The sequence below is a fragment of the Bufo bufo genome, chromosome 3 (genome assembly GCF_905171765.1).
Source record: "Bufo bufo chromosome 3, aBufBuf1.1, whole genome shotgun sequence".
In the NCBI taxonomy this organism is placed as follows: domain Eukaryota; kingdom Metazoa; phylum Chordata; class Amphibia; order Anura; family Bufonidae; genus Bufo; species Bufo bufo.
In genome coordinates, this window is record NC_053391.1 from 666,208,450 (window position 1) to 666,226,743 (window position 18,294).

Consider the following 18,294-nt stretch of genomic DNA (forward strand, 5'->3'; position numbering starts at 1 on the left):
TAAGAAGTGAGAACTACAACTCCCAGCATGTCCAGATTATTATAGGACATCATCTAGTTGTACTAGGTGAGAGCTTTAAAAAGAAATAACTATAACCTCCCGTATGGACAGACTTATTATGGGGCATTAGTATACATTACAGAGAGGGGGTATACGAGGAGAGAACTACAACTCCCAGCATTACCAAACTGTATTAGGGCATAAATTTAAATTATATGGAGAGGGATACAATAGGACAGAAGAACTACAACTCTTAACATTACCAGACTGTACTAGGGCATACATTTAAATTACATAGAGAGAGATATAATAGGACAGAACTACAACTTCCAGCTTTTCTAGGATGTTATGGGTTATCCCAGAACACCACTAACCTCTCCTCCAGGCACCACACAGAAGCTCTGCCCCCTCACCAGTCCTCTGCACGGGTCACATGATGATAACATCACCAAAGGTCCTTTAGACTTCTGCTGCTCTGCTATTCCTTGGCTTCCTGCACTGGTCACATGGTTTATGACATCACCAAAGGTCCTTCTCCACCGCTTACATTCTCAGGTAGCCATACAAGTGTAATTAGTGGGCGGGGCCTATCCTCCACTGCGGGCCCCCCTTCCCTCAGGGGCCCCATAGCAGCTGCGTGGTCTGCATCTATCGGAGGTACGCCACTGCTCAGCTTTATAATGACACTGCTAAGGGAGTGAATACAAGTGCTGCTCTGAGTGACATGTCTGCCTGTGTCACGGCTGAGGATGGGGAAAACCCTCAGCCGTGCGATGATCGAAGATGGTGGTCGCTGCTCGACCAGGAGGACTGATTTAGGGAGCAGGTCACCTCCTAATCGCATCCCTAATCTGACCCTGACTCCTAGCTGCATGAGCCGACCTTGATGGTAGGAGGGCTCATGCTCCGGAACCTTGAAGTCCCTGCTGGCCCTCAGGATGGCCCTAAACTAGGAGCAGGGTAAGACGACCTGTTCCTTCTGGACACGGAGGAACAGGAGTCTCACTGGCCAAGCTGCAGGGAAAAGGGGAACACAAACAGTCCTATGGATATGGCAGGTGAAGTGAACTAGTTCCACCTACCTGCCACAGCCTTGCTGACTGGATCCCTGTGCTGGCAAACTGATGTCCACACAACATTCAATGAACCCAGCAAACACAAATCCACACACAGGAACCCAGATCCATAGCTGCACCAAATAACAAAAGGAAAATATCAACTGAACATCACATAGACATAAACTTAAAGGGGAAGTGCACACACACACTTATAACACCCCGTGCACACCGATAAAAGGCACACCTATAAAGAAAGGTTGCCAGGGGCAACCGCATGCCTATTGCAGCAAGCTGCCTAGCACCGCTCAGGCTGCTCTGCTGCCACATACACAATGTTGCCAGCGGCAACCACAGGTGAGGCAACATACTATAGCCCTCACCTGTGATTGACAACAACACCAAGACCGCAGGCAACTGCATGCGGTAACAGGAGTCACGACCTTGACCATGGCCGTGACAGCCTGCTGGGACACTCAGCAGCATGTTGTATGTGTAGAACTACAAGTCCTAGCTGTACAATGACACTGCTAATACACACAGGATCTTCCCCTTACCTGCAATGCTCTGCAGAACTTCTCTTACAGCTCCTGTGCCCAGCATTCATCTCCTCACTGCCTGCAGCTACACAGTAAACACTTCAGCCCTGAGTCTGTGCAGCTAAAGGGGTTAAGAATCCTGGGAGAGAGCAATAAGCAGCAGCCGGCAGTGCAGGGGGGACCAGGCCAGCACAGTGACAGCAGGGGGCGTGGCCAGCATAGTGACATGTACAGATCTCTCAGGCTTGTTGAACATTATCAGAGCAGGGAGAGAAGCTGACATCACAGGTCAAGTGACCCTCAGTAAAATCTGAGAAACCAGCCACTGGAGATAAAGGGAGTTAATTGGAAAGCTGTTACATTTGCCTAGTTAGAAACATAGAAAGAATAAAAAAAATAACTCGGACAACCCCTTTAAATTAATCCAAAGCCCAATGTCCTTAAAACCCCATTTTAACCACCTCCGGACCGCCTAACGCAGGATCGCGTTCCGGAGGCTGGCTCAGGCACAATCACGCATCTATGCATTATCTCGCGAGAGGCGAGATTTCCTGTGAACGCGCGCACACAGGCACTGCAGGTAATCGAGTGGATCTGCAGCCTGCCAGCGGCGATCATTCGCTGGCAGGCTGTAGATCCGATTTTTTTAACCCCTTAAAGGTATATTAGACGCTGTTTTGAGAACAGCGTCTAATATACCTGCTACCTGGTCCTCTGGTGGTCCCTTTTGCTTGGATCGACCACCAGAGGACACAGGCAGCTCTGTAAAGTAGCACCAAACACCACTACACTACACCCTCCCCCCCTGTCACTTATTAACCCCTTATTAACCCCTGATCACCCCATATAGACTCCCTGATCACCCCCCTTTCACTGATCACCCCCCTGTAAGGCTCCATTCAGACGTCAGTATGTGTTTTACGGATCCGCAAAACACATACGGACGTCTGAATGGAGCCTTACAGGGGGGTGATCACCCCCCTGTCATTGATCACCCCCCGTAAGGCTCCATTCAGACGTCCGTATGTGTTTTGCGGATCCGCAAAACACTGACACCGGCAATGTGCTTTCCGCATTTTGCGGATCCGTACATTGCCAGAACTATTTAGAAAATGCCTTTTCTTGTCTGCAATTGCGGACAAGAATAGGACATGTTCTATAGGCTCTACAAAAAACGCAGTGTTCGCCCGATCAGGCCTGATGTTGTGCGCACACTTGCGTTCAGTCCGCCCCACCGCAGTGACAGAATTTTTTTTTTTTCTGATCACTGCAAAAACACCGTAAAATCGCTGCGGCGCTATAAAAAGATCACTTTTGAGGGGCATGGCGAGTTCATAGAAGATTTTTTTTTGTCACAAGTTAGCGGAAATTGTTTTTTGTTTTTTTGTTTTTTCTTACAAAGTCTCATATTCCACTAACTTGTGACAAAAAATTAAATCTCACCATACCCCTCGCGGAATCCAAATGCGTAAAAATTTTTAGACATTTATATTCCAGACTTCTTCTCACGCTTTAGGGCCCCTAAAATGCCACAAGTGACCCCATTTCGGAAAGAAGACACCCCAAGGTATTCGCTGAGGGGCATATTGAGTCCATGAAAGATTGAACTTTTTGTCACAAGTTAGCGGAAATGGAGACTTTGTGAGAAAAAAACAAAAAGAAATCAATTTCCGCTAACTTGTGGCAAAAAAAATAACTTCTATGAACTCGCCATGCCCCTCACGGAATACCTTGGGGTGTCTCCTTTCCAAAATGGGGTCACATGTGGGGTATTTATACTGCCCTGGCATTTTAGGGGCCCTAAAGCGTGAGAAGAAGTCTGGAATCCAAATGTCTAAAAATGCCCTCCTAAAAGGAATTTTGGCCCCTTTGCGCACCTAGGCTGCAAAAAAGTGTCACACATGTGGTATCGCCGTACTCAGGAGAAGTAGGGCAATGCGTTTTGGGGTGTCTTTTTACATATACCCATGCTGGGTGAGAGAAATATCTCTCTAAAATGACAACTTTGTATAAAAAAATGGGAAAAGTTGAATTTTACAGAGATATTCTCTCACCCAGCATGGGTATATGTAAAAATACACCACAAAACACATTGCCCTACTTCTCCTGAGTATGGCAATACCACATGTGTGACACTTTTTTGCAGCCTAGGTGCGCAAAGGGGCCCAAATTCTAAAGAGCACCTTTAGGATTTCACAGGACATTTTTTACACATTTGAATTTCAAACTACTTCTCACGCATTAGGGCCCCTAAAATGCCAGAGCAGTATAACTACCCCACAAGTGACCCCATTTTGGAAAGAAGACACCCCAAGGTATTCCGTGATGGGCATGGTGAGTTCATGGAAGTTTTTATTTTTTGTCACAAGTTAGTGGAATATGAGACTTTGTAAGGAAAAAAAATAAATAAAAAAATCATCATTTTCCGCTAACTTGTGCCAAAAAAAAAAAATTCTAGGAACTCGCCATGCTCCTCACTGAATACCTTAGGGTGTCTTCTTTCTAAAATGGGGGCACTTGTGGGGTATTTATACTGCCCTGGCATTTTAGGGGCCCTAATGCGTGAGAAATAGTTTGAAATCCAAATGTGTTAAAAATGCCCTGTGAAATCCTAAAGGTGCTCTTTAGAATTTGGGCCCCTTTGCCCACCTAGGCTGCAAAAAAGTGTCACACATGTGGTATCGCCGTACTCAGGAGAAGTAGGGCTATGTTTTTTGGGGTGTATTTTTACATATACCCATGCTGGGTGAGATAAATATCTCTGTAAAAGTCAACTTTTCCCATTTTTTTATACAAAGTTGTCATTTTAGAGAGATATTTCTCTCACCGAGCATGGGTATATGTAAAAAGACACCCCAAAACACATTGCCCAACTTCTCCTGAGTACAGCGATATCACATGTGTGACACTTTTTTGCAGCCTAGGTAGGAAAAGGGGCCCAAATTCTAAAGAGCACCTTTAGGATTTCACAGGACATTTTTTACACATTTGAATTTTAAACTACTTCTCACGCATTAGGGCCCCTAAAATGCCAGGGCAGTATAACTACCCCACAAGTGACCCCATTTTGGAAATAAGACACCCCAAGGTATTTTGTGATAAGCATAGTGAGTTCATGGAAGTTTTTATTTTTTGTCACAAGTTAGTGGAATATGAGACTTTGTAAGAAAAAAAAAATCATCATTTTCCACTAACTTGTGACAAAAAATAAAAAGTTCTATGAACTCACTATGCCCATCAGCGAATACCTTAGGGTGTTTACTTTCCGAAATGGGGTCATTTGTGGGGTTTTTCTACTGTCTGGGCATTGTAGAACCTCAGGAAACATGACAGGTGCTCAGAAAGTCAGAGCTGCTTCAAAATGCGGAAATTCACATTTTTGTACCATAGTTTGTAAACGCTATAACTTTTACCCAAACCATTTTTTTTTTTACCCAAACATTTTTTTTATTTATCAAAGACATGTAGAACAATACATTTAGAGAAAAATTTATATAGAAATGTATTTAAAAAAAATAAAAATTACAACTGAAAGTAAAAATTTAATTTTTTTTGCAAAAATTTGGGTAAATTTCGATTAATAACAAAAAAAGTACAAATGTCAGCAGCAATGAAATACCACCAAATGAAAGCTCTATTAGTGAGAAGAAAAGGAGGTAAAATTAATTTGGGTGGTAAGTTGTATGACCGAGCAATAAACCGTGAAAGTAGTGTAGTGCAGAAGTGTAAAAAGTGGTCTGGTCAATAAGGCTAGGGGAGCTGAGGTGGTTAAAGAAGGGTGGATAGCCAATTTTTGCCTGAACATCTCATCATAATGGAACCAGGCCATTCCACCGAAATTACGGTATGCTTCCAGAATTGTATCCAAGTGCTGAAAAGACCACAGCACTTGACCGCAAGCTTTTCGCCTAACACTGATGCATAAATACAAAAGGCCTGCAGCCAATTGTTAAAAGAGCACGGCTGACTACGCTTTCTGACTTCTTCTGATTTCTCATCCTTTTTGTCACTACTTACGCTCTTTTTTTAGAAGGTAATAAAGACATTATATCAATAAACTCTGAGCAGCAAATACGCTCCTTAACCTCTTAAGGACACATGACGTACCGGTACGTCATGATGTCCTGGTACTTAAGGACACATGACGTACCGGTACGTCATGTGTTGTTCCGATCACTGCCGCCCGGCCGGCAGTGATCGGAACCCGGTGCCTGCTCAAATCATCGAGCAGGCACCTAGGCTAAATGCGCGGGGGGGTCCCGTGACCCCCCCATGTCGGCGATCGCGGCAAACCGCAGGTCAATTCAGACCTGCGGTTTGCTGCGATTTCTGCAGTTTCTGATCCCTGCGGTCCCTGACCGCGGGGATCAGAAACTTTAGTATTCCTAAAATAGATCTGTATCCCTCCCCCTGCACCCCCCGAGTGATTTTAGCCCGGTGGGAGGTGCAGGGGGAGGGTTGCGGGCGGTGCGGGAGGCGGGCGGTGCGGCAGGCGGGATCGCGATCCCCCGCCCGCCTCCCCTGGTATAATCGTTGGCTTCTAGTGGGTATACCAGGGTGCCAGCACATTGCTGGCACCCTGGTATAAACGGCTGACATCTGCGATGCGATGTCAGCCGTTAACCCTTTCCATACAGCGGTCCGTACGGACCGCTGTATGGAAAAGGTTAACAGCGCAGGGAGCTCCCTCCCTCTCCCATCGGGGGTCTGCTGTGCCTTTGCAGCCCCCCGATGGGAGAGGGAGAGAGCCCCCAGAGAGCCCCCCTCAGCCCTGTGCTTACCCTTCCCCGTCTGCGCAGTTCTGAGCAGACGGGGAAGGTTCCCATGGCAACAGGACGCCTCTCAGGCGTCCTGCTGTCCATGGTGCTGAACAGATCTGTGCTAAAAGCATAGATCTGTTCAGTGTAAGTAAAATACAGTGCATTACAATATATATTGTTCTGTACTGTATTATACAGACATCAGACCCACTGGATCTTCAAGAACCAAGTGGGTCTGGGTCAAAAAAAAAGTGAAAAAAAAGTAAAAATCAAAAAACACATTTATCACTGATTAAAAATGAAAAAAATAAAATTCCCTACACATGTTTGGTATCGCCGCGTCCGTAACGACCTGATCTATAAAACGGTTATGTTACTTTACCCGAACGGTGAACGCCATAAAAATAAAAAATAAAAAACTATGATGAAATTGAAATTTTGCCCACCTTACTTCCCAAAAAAGGTAATAAAAGTGATCAAAAAAGTCGCATGTACGCCAAAATAGTACCAATCAAACCGTCATCTCATCCCGCAAAAATCATACCCTACCCAAGATAATCGCCCAAAAACTGAAAAAACTATGGCTCTTAGACTATGGAAACACTAAAACAGGATTTTTTTTGTTTCAAAAATGAAATCATTGTGTAAAACTTACATAAATAAAAAAAAAGTATACATATTAGGTATCGCCGCGTCCGTATCGACCGGCTCTATAAAAATATCACATGATCTAACCCCTCAGATGACCACCGTAAAAAAATTAAAATAAAAACGGTGTAAAAAAAGCCATTTTTTGTCATCTTACGTCACAAAAAGTGTAATAGCAAGCAATCAAAAAGTCATATGCACCCCAAAATAGATGCCAATCAAACCGTCATTTCATCCCGCAAAAAATGAGACCCTACTTAAGATAATCACCCAAAAACTGAAAAAACTATGGCTCTTAGACTATGGAGACACTAAAACATTTTTTTTGTTTTAAAAATGAAATCATTGTGTAAAACTTGCATAAATAAAAAAAATTGTATACATATTAGGTATCGCCGCGTCCGTGACAACCTGCTCTATAAAATTACCACATGATCTAACCTGTCAGATGAATGTTGTAAATAACAAAAAATAAAAACGTGCCAAAAAATCTATTTCTTGTTACCTTGCCGCACAAAAAGTGTAATATAGAGCAACCAAAAATTATATGTACCCTAAACTAGTACCAACAAAACTGCCACCCTATCCCGTAGTTTCCAAAATGGGGTCACTTTTTTGGAGTTTCTACTCTGGGGGTGCATCAGGGGGGCTTCAAATGGGACATGGTGTAAAAAAAAAACCGTCCAGCAAAATCTGCCTTCCAAAAACCGTATGGCATTCCTTTCCTTCTGCGCCCTGCCGTGTGCCCGTACAGCAGTTTACGACCACATATGGGGCGTTTCTGTAAACTACAGAATCAGGGCCATAAATAATGAGTTTTGTTTGGCTGTTAACCCTTGCTTTGTAACTGGAAAAAAAATATTAAAATGGAAAATCTGCCAAAAAAGTGAAATTTTGAAATTGTATCTCTATTTTCCATTAAATCTTGTGCAACACCTAAAGGGTTAACAAAGTTTGTAAAATCAGTTTTGAATACCTTGAGGGGTGTAGTTTCTTAGATGGGGTCACTTTTATGGAGTTTCTCCTCTAGGGGTGCATCAGGGGGGCTTCAAATGGGACATGGTGTAAAAAAACAGTCCAGCAAAATCAGCCCTCCAAAAACCAAATGGCGCACCTTTCACTCTAAGCCCCGCTGTGTGGCCGTACAGTAGTTTACGGCCACATATGGGGTGTTTCTGTAAACAGCAGAGTCAGGGCAATAAAGATACAGTCTTGTTTGGCTGTTAACCCTTGCTTTGTTAGTGGAAAAAATGGGTTAAAATGGAAAATTAGGCAAAAAAATGAAATTCTCAAATTTCATCGCCATTTGCCAATAACTCTTGTGCAACACCTAAAGGGTTAACGATGTATGTAAAATCAGTTTTGAATACCTTGAGGGGTGTAGTTTCTTAGATGGGGTCACTTTTAGGGAGTTTCTACTCTAGGGGTGCATCAGGGGGCTTCAAATGGAACATGGTGTCAAAAAACCAGTCCATAAAAATCAGCCTTCCAAAAACCATACGGCGCACCTTTCCCTCTACGCCCCGCTGTGTGGCCGTACAGTAGTTTACGGTCACATATTGGGTATTTCTGTAAACGGCAGAGTCAGGGCAATAAAGATACAGTCTTGTTTGGCTGTTAACCCTTGATTTGTTAGTGGAAAAAATGGGTTAAAATGAAAAATTAGACAAAAAAATGAAATTCTCAAATTTCCTCCCCATTTGCCAATAACTCTTGTGCAACACCTAAAGGGTTAACAACGTATGCAAAATCAGTTTTGAATACCTTGAGGGGTGTAGTTCCTTAGATGGGGTCATTTTTGGGTGGTTTCTATTATGTAAGCCTCGCAAAGTGACTTGAGACCTGAACTGGTCCCTAAAAATTTAGTTTTTGTAAATTTCTGAAAAATTTCAAGATTTGCTTCCAAACTTCTAAGCCTTATAACATCCCCAAAAAATAAAATATCAATCCCAAAACAATTCAAACATGAAGTAGACATATGGGGAATGTAAAGTCATCACAATTTTTGGGGGTATTACTATGTATTACAGAAGTAGAGAAACTGATACTTTGAAATTTGCAAATTTTTCCAAATTTTTGTTAAAATAGGTATTTTTTTGTGCAAAAAAAAAAAAATTTTTTGACTTCATTTTACCAGTGTCATGAAGTACAATATGTGACGAAAAAACAATCTCAGAACGGCCTGGATAAGTCAAAGCGTTTTAAAGTTATCAGCACTTAAAGGGACTCTGGTCAGATTTGCAAAAAATGGCCTGGTCCTAAGGTGTAAAAAGGCTGTGTCCTTAAGGGGTTAATATTTGATGGTAAATGAAAGCCAAGGCGTGAAACCTCACAAGATACTGCCTCCTTAACACAGGCTTCAGATACCCCCAAACCCCTGTCAAGATTAGGGGCGCTGACTGTAGATTGACTAAAATCCCTTGCCACTGGATGGCTAACCCAAACTCCAGCTGGCGAATTAGTGTTCTCATTTTGAACAAAATCGGAAAAAAGGGGATATAAACCTGAAACAAATTTCTGATTAGACAACAAATTAGACAGAGACTGTACATGTAGTTTCTCACCACTAGATGGAACCTCCTGCCCAGAAACCGAGGACTGAGGGAACTTCAGCTTCCCAGGAAATTCACCGCTGACCTCAGGAACTTTAGCAGGTGCCGGAGTAGAGGATTCTCCCTTGCTGTATCCAGGTAAGCTGTAAATCCATTGTAGTTCAGGGTCTGTGATCACTGCTTCTTCATGCTGACACGCTGGATTGGCTGTATTCCTGCTCACCACCGCTACTTGCTGTTGCTGAATAATTCTGGGTGCTGTGCTGAGCGCCGCATTTCGATGACGTCTTCTACTGGCGTCAGCCGATGACACAGGGTCCACTTCTGGACACTCTACCGATCGGGCCCTCTTATTGCCAGCTTTAGGAGGTGGAGAATACGAGCGCTTTGCCCGTCTATCTCTTTTGCTGGGCACAAAAAACACACCACCACCGGCCAAAACAATAAAACCATGAAACAAGAACAAGTGATCGTGTCCCCATGCGTCCCCCAAGCTATACACTCCGTGGGGCCCCCACACTCAATTTCAGACAAATTAGGACACCGCATCACATCAAAAAGGTCGGTTTGCGACCACACGTCCGACCCTGGTAAATTGTGACCTAGGTAGAGAGTTCTTCATTGCACATGGAAGACGACTAGAGTTGAGCGGACACCTGGATGTTCGGGTTCGACGGGAACTTGACCCCGAACCCTATTGAAGTCAATGGGGACCCGAGCTTTTGAGCACTAAAATGGCTCTAAAAATGTCATGGAGGGGCTAGAGGGCTGCAAATGGCATCAAAATGTGGCTAAGAGCATGGCAAGTGCTTTGCAAACAAATGTGGCTAGGGAAATGACTTTAAATACATAAAAATAAAAAATAATAATCTTGATCTAGGAGGACGAGGTCTATATGGAGTAGGAGGTTGAGGAGGCGGTAGATGTGGCGGTGTAGGTGGTAGCGGCGGTGGAGGAGGAGGAGGTAGCCAACACTGGTTTTTGGTTTTAAATTTATTTTTATTTTTTTAAATTAGGGTACACCCCAAAACATTTGGAAATATAACCTGTGATAACCCCCTCCAGTCATGCTAAACACACGTTCAGACAATACACTGGCTGCAGGGCAGGCCAGCACCTTCAAGCCGTAAGGGGCAAGCTCAGGCCATGTGCCCAATTTGGAGACCCAGAAGTTGAAGGGGGCAGACCCATCAGTCAGTTTGTGTAGGCATGTGCACACATACTGCTCCACCATGTCGCACGTTTTCGTGATGTTCACGATCCAATTCGATATCTTCTCTATCAACATTCAATGTTCTTTTCTGCGTCTACCATGTTGATCACGGTTAGCTGCGAATCAGGGTTCCACGCCGGAGAGGGAGCGTGAGAAAGAGAGACCACATCGAAGGGAGATCAATGGATGAAATTTAATTGTGATCGAGCGGAAATGTGGGAGAAACGGAAAAATTTAAGGAAAGGAGGGGGCGCGCGGCAATTACCCACTCCCGACTCGGGGAGGTAGCGACGATAAATAACAATACGGGACTCCTAAGATGCCCTGTTATTGGAATGATTAATAAAAAATTATAGGGAATGTCACTGAGGTATTTTAGATTTGGAAACGTTGCCCAGGAGAGGCTCTGCTGCTGCTTTGTTAACTCTAGATAACTTCTGCCTGATCGCACGTCCCTGTGACGTCCACGATCCATATGGATATCTTCTCTATCAACTTTCGATGTTCTTTTCTGAGCCTACCATGTTGATCACGGTTATCGGCGAATCAGGGTTCCACGCCGGAGAGGGAGCGCGAGAAGGGGAGACCTCATCCAAGGGAGGTCAATGGCTGCAATATGATCGAGCTGAAATGTGGGACAATTTATTAAAACGGAAGGATCGAATGAAAGGGCCAATTAAAGGCGAATTTTACAAATTTAATCCCCTGTCACCTATGCAGAGCAGGGGTTTTTCATTGCCAAAAATGGGTTAATGTCACCCACCAATGGAACAGATGATTTTAAAAAATTTCGGTCCCTGTCACCTATGCAGAGCAGGGGTTTATTCACGGCAAAAATTACACCCAATAATGTAACAGAAAAATTTGTGAAATTTATTAACCTGTCTACTAGGTAGAGCAGGGGTATATCACAGCCAAAAATTTGTGAATTTCACCAGAAAATGTAACAGACAATTTAGTGAAATGACATAAAATAACATACGTACAAATAAAAAAAAAAACTTGATTTATGAGGTGGAGGTCCATGTGGAGTACGAGTTTGAGGAGGCGGTGGACATAGCAGTGTAGGTGGAAGCGGTGGTGGAGGAGGACGAGGTAGCCAACACTGGTTTTTGGTTTAAATTTTTATATATATTTTTTTATTAGGGTACACTCCAAAAGAGTGTGAAATATCCAAAATACAACAATGAGCAATTGCGCTGTAGTATAACAATGGCTAGTTAAGGCCGGTATACATGTCTATTCTGCATAAGGTACGGACAAGTCCTCTGGGATCCATGCCTGGTTCATTTGAATGAACGTGAGCTTGTCCACATTGGCTGTGGACAGGCGGCTGCGCTTGTCTGTGATAACGCCCCCTGCCGTGCTAAACACACGTTCAGACAATATACTGGCTGCAGGGCAGGCCAGCACCTTCAAGGCGTAATGGGCAAGCTCAGGCCATGTGCCCAATTTGGAGACCCAGAAGTTGAAAGGGGCAGACCCGTCATTCAGTACGTGTAGGCGTGTGCACACATACTGCTCCACCATGTTGGTGAAATGCTGCCTCCTGCTAAGACGTTCCATATCAGCTGGTGGTGCTGGTTGTTGTGGCGTGCTGACAAAGCTTTTCCACATTTCGGCCATGCTAACCCTGCCTTCTAAGGTGCTGGTAGTGCCCCAGCTGCGTTAGAGACCTCTTCCTCCTCCTCTGCCTTCGCCTTGTGCTTCCACTGTGCCCCCGCTGTCAGGTGGGAATGCCACCAGCAGCGCGTCTACCAGCGTGCGCTTGTACTCTCGCATCTTACGATAACGCTCCAGTGACGGAATTAAGGACTGTACGTTGTCATTGTAACTGGGATCCAGCAGCGTGGGCAACTCTGCGGTTTTTGCGGAGACACTGCAGCATGTAATCGCTCATGTGTGCCAGGCTGCCCAGAGGCAACGAAAAGCTGTCCTCTGTGGGAGGTGTATCGTCTGTGTCCTCTGTATCCCCCCAGCCACGCACCAGTGATGGCCATGAGCTGGTCTGGGTGCCACCCTGCTGTGAACACGGTTCCTCCTCCTCATCCTCCACCTCGTCATCCTCTAGAACTGTGCCCTGGCTGGACAATTGTCTACCTGGAGTTTGTGGGTGCAGGAACCCACGCTCGGAGCCACTTGTGATTGACTGGCCGGAAACCCTATGAAATGATCCCTCTTCCTCCTCCTCCTTTTCCTCCTCCTCTTGTGCCACATCTTCTTCCATCATCGCCAGCAGAGTTTTTTCAAGGAGGCATAGAAGTGGGATAGTAACGCTGAGAACGGCGTTATCGGCACTGGCCATGTTGGTGGAGTACTCGAAACAGCGCAACAAGGAACACAGGTGTCGCATGGAGGCCCAATCATTGGTGGTGAAGTGGCGCTGGTCCGCAGAGAGACTCACCCGTGTGTGCTGCAGCTGAAACTCCACTATCACCTGCTGCTGCTCGCACAGTCTGTCCAGCATGTGCAAGGTGGAGTTCCACCTTGTGGGCACGTCGCATATAAGGCGGTGAGCGGGAACGCCGAAGTTACACTGCAGCGCTGACATGCAAGCAGCAGCAGGGTGAGAATGCCGAAAGCGCGCACAGACGGCACTTTATTCAGCAGCTCTGACATATCGGTGTAATTTTGAAGGAACCTCTGCACCACCAAATTCAGCACATGCACCAGGGAAGGGATGTGCGTCAAACCGGCTAGTCCCAGAGCTGCTACGAGATTTCGCCCATTATCGCACACCACCACCCCGGGCTTGAGGCTCACTGGCACCAACCACTCATCGGTCTGTTGTTCCATGCCCGTCCACAGCTCCTGCACGGTGTGGGGTTTGTCCCCCAAACAGATAAGTTTTAAAACTGCCTGCTGTCGTTTACCCCTGGCTGTGCTGAAGTTGGTGGTGAAGGTGTTACGCTGACCGGATGAGAAGCTGGTAGAGGATGAGGAAGCAGAGTAGGAGGAGGAAGCAACAGGAGGCAAACTGAAGCGCCCTGCAATCCTCGGTGGTGGAAGGACATGCGCCAAACTGCTATCAGCCTCAGGCCCAGCTGCCACTGCATTTACCCAGTGTGCTGTTATGGAGATATAACGTCCCTGACCGTGCTTACTGGTCCACGTATCTATAGTTAGGTGCACCTTGCCACAGAAGGCGTATCGCAGTGCACACCTGATTTTGTCCCCCACTTGGTTGTGCAGGGAAGGGATGGCTCGCCTGGAAAAGTAGTGGCACCTGGGCACAACGTACTGTGGGACAGCCACCGCCATAAGGCTTTTAAAACTCTGTCTCCACCAGACGGAATGACAGCATTTCAAAGGACAGTAATTTTGAAATGCTGGCATTCAGGGCCAGGAATCGCGGGTGGGTAGGGGGGTACTTCCTCTTCCTCTCCAGTGTTTGGGAGATGGAGAGCTGAGCGCTTCCGTGGGACATTGTGGAGATGCTTGGTGACCCAGGTGGTGGTGTTGCTGGCAGATCCTCTGTTTGCGGGGGTGGCAGGTGGCATTGTGACTCCAGAGGTGGATGAAGAGGCAGAGACTGCAGCAGAAGAGGAAGCAGGAGGAGCCAGAGGCCTTTCTTGGTTTTTGAGGTGTTTACTCCACTGCAGCTCGTGCTTTTCACTTAGATGCCTGGTCATGCAGGTTGTGCTCAGGTTGAGAACGTTTATGCCTCGCTTCAGGCTCTGATTGCACAGTGTGCAAACCACTCGTGTCTTGTCATCAGCACATTGTCTGAAGAACTGCCACGCCAGGGAACTCCTTGGAACTGGCTTTGGTGTGCTCGGTCCCTTGCTGTGTTGGGCAGTAGCAGGCGTACTGTCTAGGGGAAGGCCGCTCCGCTTTTGCACCCTGCTCCCTCTTCTGCTGTGCTGGTGGCTCTGTGTGACCACCGCCTCTTCCTCCGAACTACACAGGTCACTCGCATAACCTTGATTCCATGTTGGGTCGAGGACCTCATCGACATCCACATCATCTTCCACCCAGTCTTCACCCCTGCCCTCCTTGTCGGTCTGCACACTTTCGAAAGGCATAGCAGTTGGTACCTGTGTTTCGTCATCATCCGAGACGTGCTGCGGTGGTCCTCCCATGTACTCATCTTGAAACATAAGTGGTTGGGCATCGGTGCACTCAATCTCTTCCACTTCTGGGGCAGGGCTTGGTGAATGGCCATGGGAAACCCTGCTAGCAGAGTCATCAAAAAGCAGAAGAGACTGCTGCATTACTTGGGGCTCAGACTGTTTGGCTGATTTGCAAGGGGGTGAGGTAAAAGACTGATTGACATCGGCTGCAGGTGCCAACTCTGATCTTTCAGCAGGAGACTGGGTGGGAGACAATGTAAAGGAACTGGAGGCACTGTCAGCAACCCAATCTACTATCGCCTGTACTTGTTCTGGCCTCACCATTCGTAGAGCCGCATTAGGCCCGACTAAATACCACTGCAGGTTCTGTCGCCTACTCTCCCCTGAGGAAGGTGTTTCCCTTGTGCGTGTAGCTGGCACAGATCGACCACGTCCTCTACCTGCAACAGGAGCTCCACCAGCAGCACCACGACCGGGGCCACATCCCTTATTTGACGCTCTCCTCATATTTCTCAAATTTAGGCTCTTGCCCAAAATGCGTGTTTTTTTAATAGCATAATAGCACAGCAGTGTCTAAAGCGTGTATCTCACACTGACAGATGTAGACAAGGCCGCAAATTAAGTAATTTGCCCAAAAAGTTTTTTTTTATAACAGAATATTACAGCAGTATATAACGCTTGAATTTCACATGTACAGATGCAGCAAGGGCTGTAAAATTGAGTATTTTGCCCAAAAAGGGTGTTTTTTTAAAACCCAGAAAATTATAGCTGTATTTCGAGCTTAAATTGCACACTGACTAATGCGGCAGAGGCCCCAGATGGAGGGTATTTTAAAAAATGGGTGTTTTTTAAAACCCAGAAAATTATTGAAGTATTTCAAGCTTGTTTTTAACAATCACAGATGCAGCAAAGGCTGCAATATTAAGTATTTTGCCCAAAATCTGTGTTTTTTTTACTAACAGAATATGACAGCAGTATATAACGCTTGAATTTCACACTGACAGCAAGGGCTGTAAAATTGAGTATTTTGCCCAAAAAGGTTGTTTTTTAAAACCCAGAAAATTATTGCTGTATTTCTAGCTTAACTTGCACACTGACTGCAAAGGCACCAGATGTTGTGTTTTGCCAAAAATTTGTGTTTTTTAAACCCAGAATATAATTGCAGTATTTCAAGCTTGGATTTGAATGTCACAAAAGTTCAGATGCAGTGCTGGTGCACTGAGCTTGCATAAAATGGCCGCCGCCGCCCACCTAACAGACAGATAAAAGTTATTTTTCTGGGTCACTGGGCTCAGGGCAGGGTAAAAAGATTGTGCACTCCACCCACACAACTAAATCTATGTAGATCGCTGAGTTAACAAGCACTTCAGATTAAAGATTCTTTCCTATTCTCTCCCTCACAGCAGCAGCATCCTATCCCTACAATAATCAGAGCAGAGTGACGTGTCACATGCTGCACTGGCCAATCACAGCCATGCCATTAGTAGGCATGGCTGTGATGGCTTCTAACGGCACAGAGTTAAACGCTTGTTGATTGGCTGCTCTGCAGCCTTTCAAAAAGTAAGAATTAGTCTTACCGGTAATGATGTTTCCAGGAGTCCGACATGACAGCACTACATGGAGGTTGTCTCCCCCGCCCACTATTGGGACAGGAAACAGAGAGGTTAAAAGCTCCCCCCCACCCACCATCACCAGTGTTTTATAGATTATCACACAATAATGGGTAACATAGTACAAAAAAGTAAAAAGGAAGATTACTCTAATCATTAGGGAGGGAAATACCAGTGCTGTCATGTCGGACTCCTGGAAACATCATTACCGGTAAGACTAATTCTTACTTTCCAGGACGTCCTCCATGACAGCACTATATGGAGTAGGAATACCAAATTAATCCAATAACTAGGGAGGGACCGCAGCCTGAAGAACTTTACGTCCAAAAGACTGGTCAATATTCCCTGACACATTTAATCTGTAATGCTTACAAAAGGTTTGGGAGCTTGCCCAGGTGGCTGCTCTACATATCTGGTCGATAGAAGCATTCGCATGTTCGGCCCATGAAGCCGAGACTGCTCTCGTTGAATGAGCCCTAATCTCCTGGGGACAGGGAAGCTCCTGGCTCTGATAGGCCTCTTTAATGACTATCTTAATCCATCTAGCTAAGGTTGCTTTAGAAGCTTTCTTGCCTTTATTGCGGCCTGAAAATTGAACAAACAGATTTGAGTCCACTCTAAAGGTACTGGTAACGTCTAGGTAGAAAAGGAGAGAACGTCTGACGTCTAGAAGATGGAACTCCTTCTCCTTTTCGGTCTTTGGGTCTGTGAAGAAAGTTGGTAGTACTATCTCCTGGTTACGATGAAAGGAAGAAGCTACCTTTGGTATAAAGGACGGGTCTAGCCTTAATATGACTCTGTCTTCACAGATTGTAAGGTACGGTTCACGGATGTGAGGGCCTGGATCTCCCCTAGCCTACGGGCTGATGTGATAGCCACTAAGAACATCATTTTTAAGGTCAGGTTTCTTAGGCTACTCTCGTGTAGGGGTTCAAAAAGTGATTTTGTTAAGGCATTAAGAACTAGCGACAGATCCCAGGGAGGGACCTGGGACCTTAGTGTTGGCCTAATCCGTGTGGTTGCCTTTAAGAACCTGCTTACCCATCGATTTTCTGACAGGGAGTAGTTTAGAAACCAACTTAAGGCTGCAGTTTGGACCTTAAGGGTACTGGGCCTGAGCCCCATGTTAAACCCTTCCTGGAGGAAATCAAGAATATCTCCCACACTCGGGAGTAGGGGATTCTTCCCTCTCAGCGCCATCCAGGAGCAGAATTTTTTCCAGATTTTATTATAAATCGCCGAGGTCACCTGTTTATGGCCTCTCTGAATAGTGGCTATTACTTCTTCTGAGAACCACTGTAATCTTAACAAGTCCCTTTCAGAAGCCACGCTGTTAGTTTCAGCCTGTTTATTTCCGGATTTCATATTGGATCCTGATGCAACAGGTCTGGCCTGAGAGGGAGGGGAATCGGTTCTTCTTGACTCAGAGAGGACAGGACCGGGAACCAGGCTTGTTTTGGCCAAAAGGGAGCTATGAAGATCACTTTGGCCGATTCCCTGCTGATCTTCTTTAGGGCTACTGAAATCAAAAGGAAAGGAGGAAACGCATACGCCAGCTTCATGTTCCAGGATTGAGATAGAGCGTCTACGGCCGTGGGGTGATCGGCAGGATTCCGGGAGAAGAAGGAGGTTGTTTGAGTATTCTCCCTTGAAGCAAAGAGGTCGATGTCCGGATATCCCCATGAGGCTGTCAACTCTAGAAACACTTGTCTGTTCAAAGTCCACTCGTTTGGATCTATAAAGTGTCTGCTGAGTAAATCTGCCGACTGGTTTTTTGAACCTTGTAGGTGTACTGCTGAGATTGACAGCACATTCTCCTCTGCCCAGGAAAAAATCTTGTTTGT

At 45.6% G+C, this 18,294-nt stretch overlaps 1 protein-coding gene across 1 annotated transcript in view; it reads left to right on the forward strand.

Moving 5' to 3' along the window:
* Positions 1-9,424: 9,424 nt before the first annotated feature.
* PIGW (phosphatidylinositol glycan anchor biosynthesis class W) overlaps positions 9,425-18,294 on the forward strand; it is a 41,445-nt gene continuing 32,575 nt past the window's right edge. The window contains exon 1 of the transcript XR_005777778.1: positions 9,425-9,692. The gene's annotated coding sequence lies outside the window, so the exon portion shown is untranslated. The remainder of the gene's footprint in view (positions 9,693-18,294) is intronic.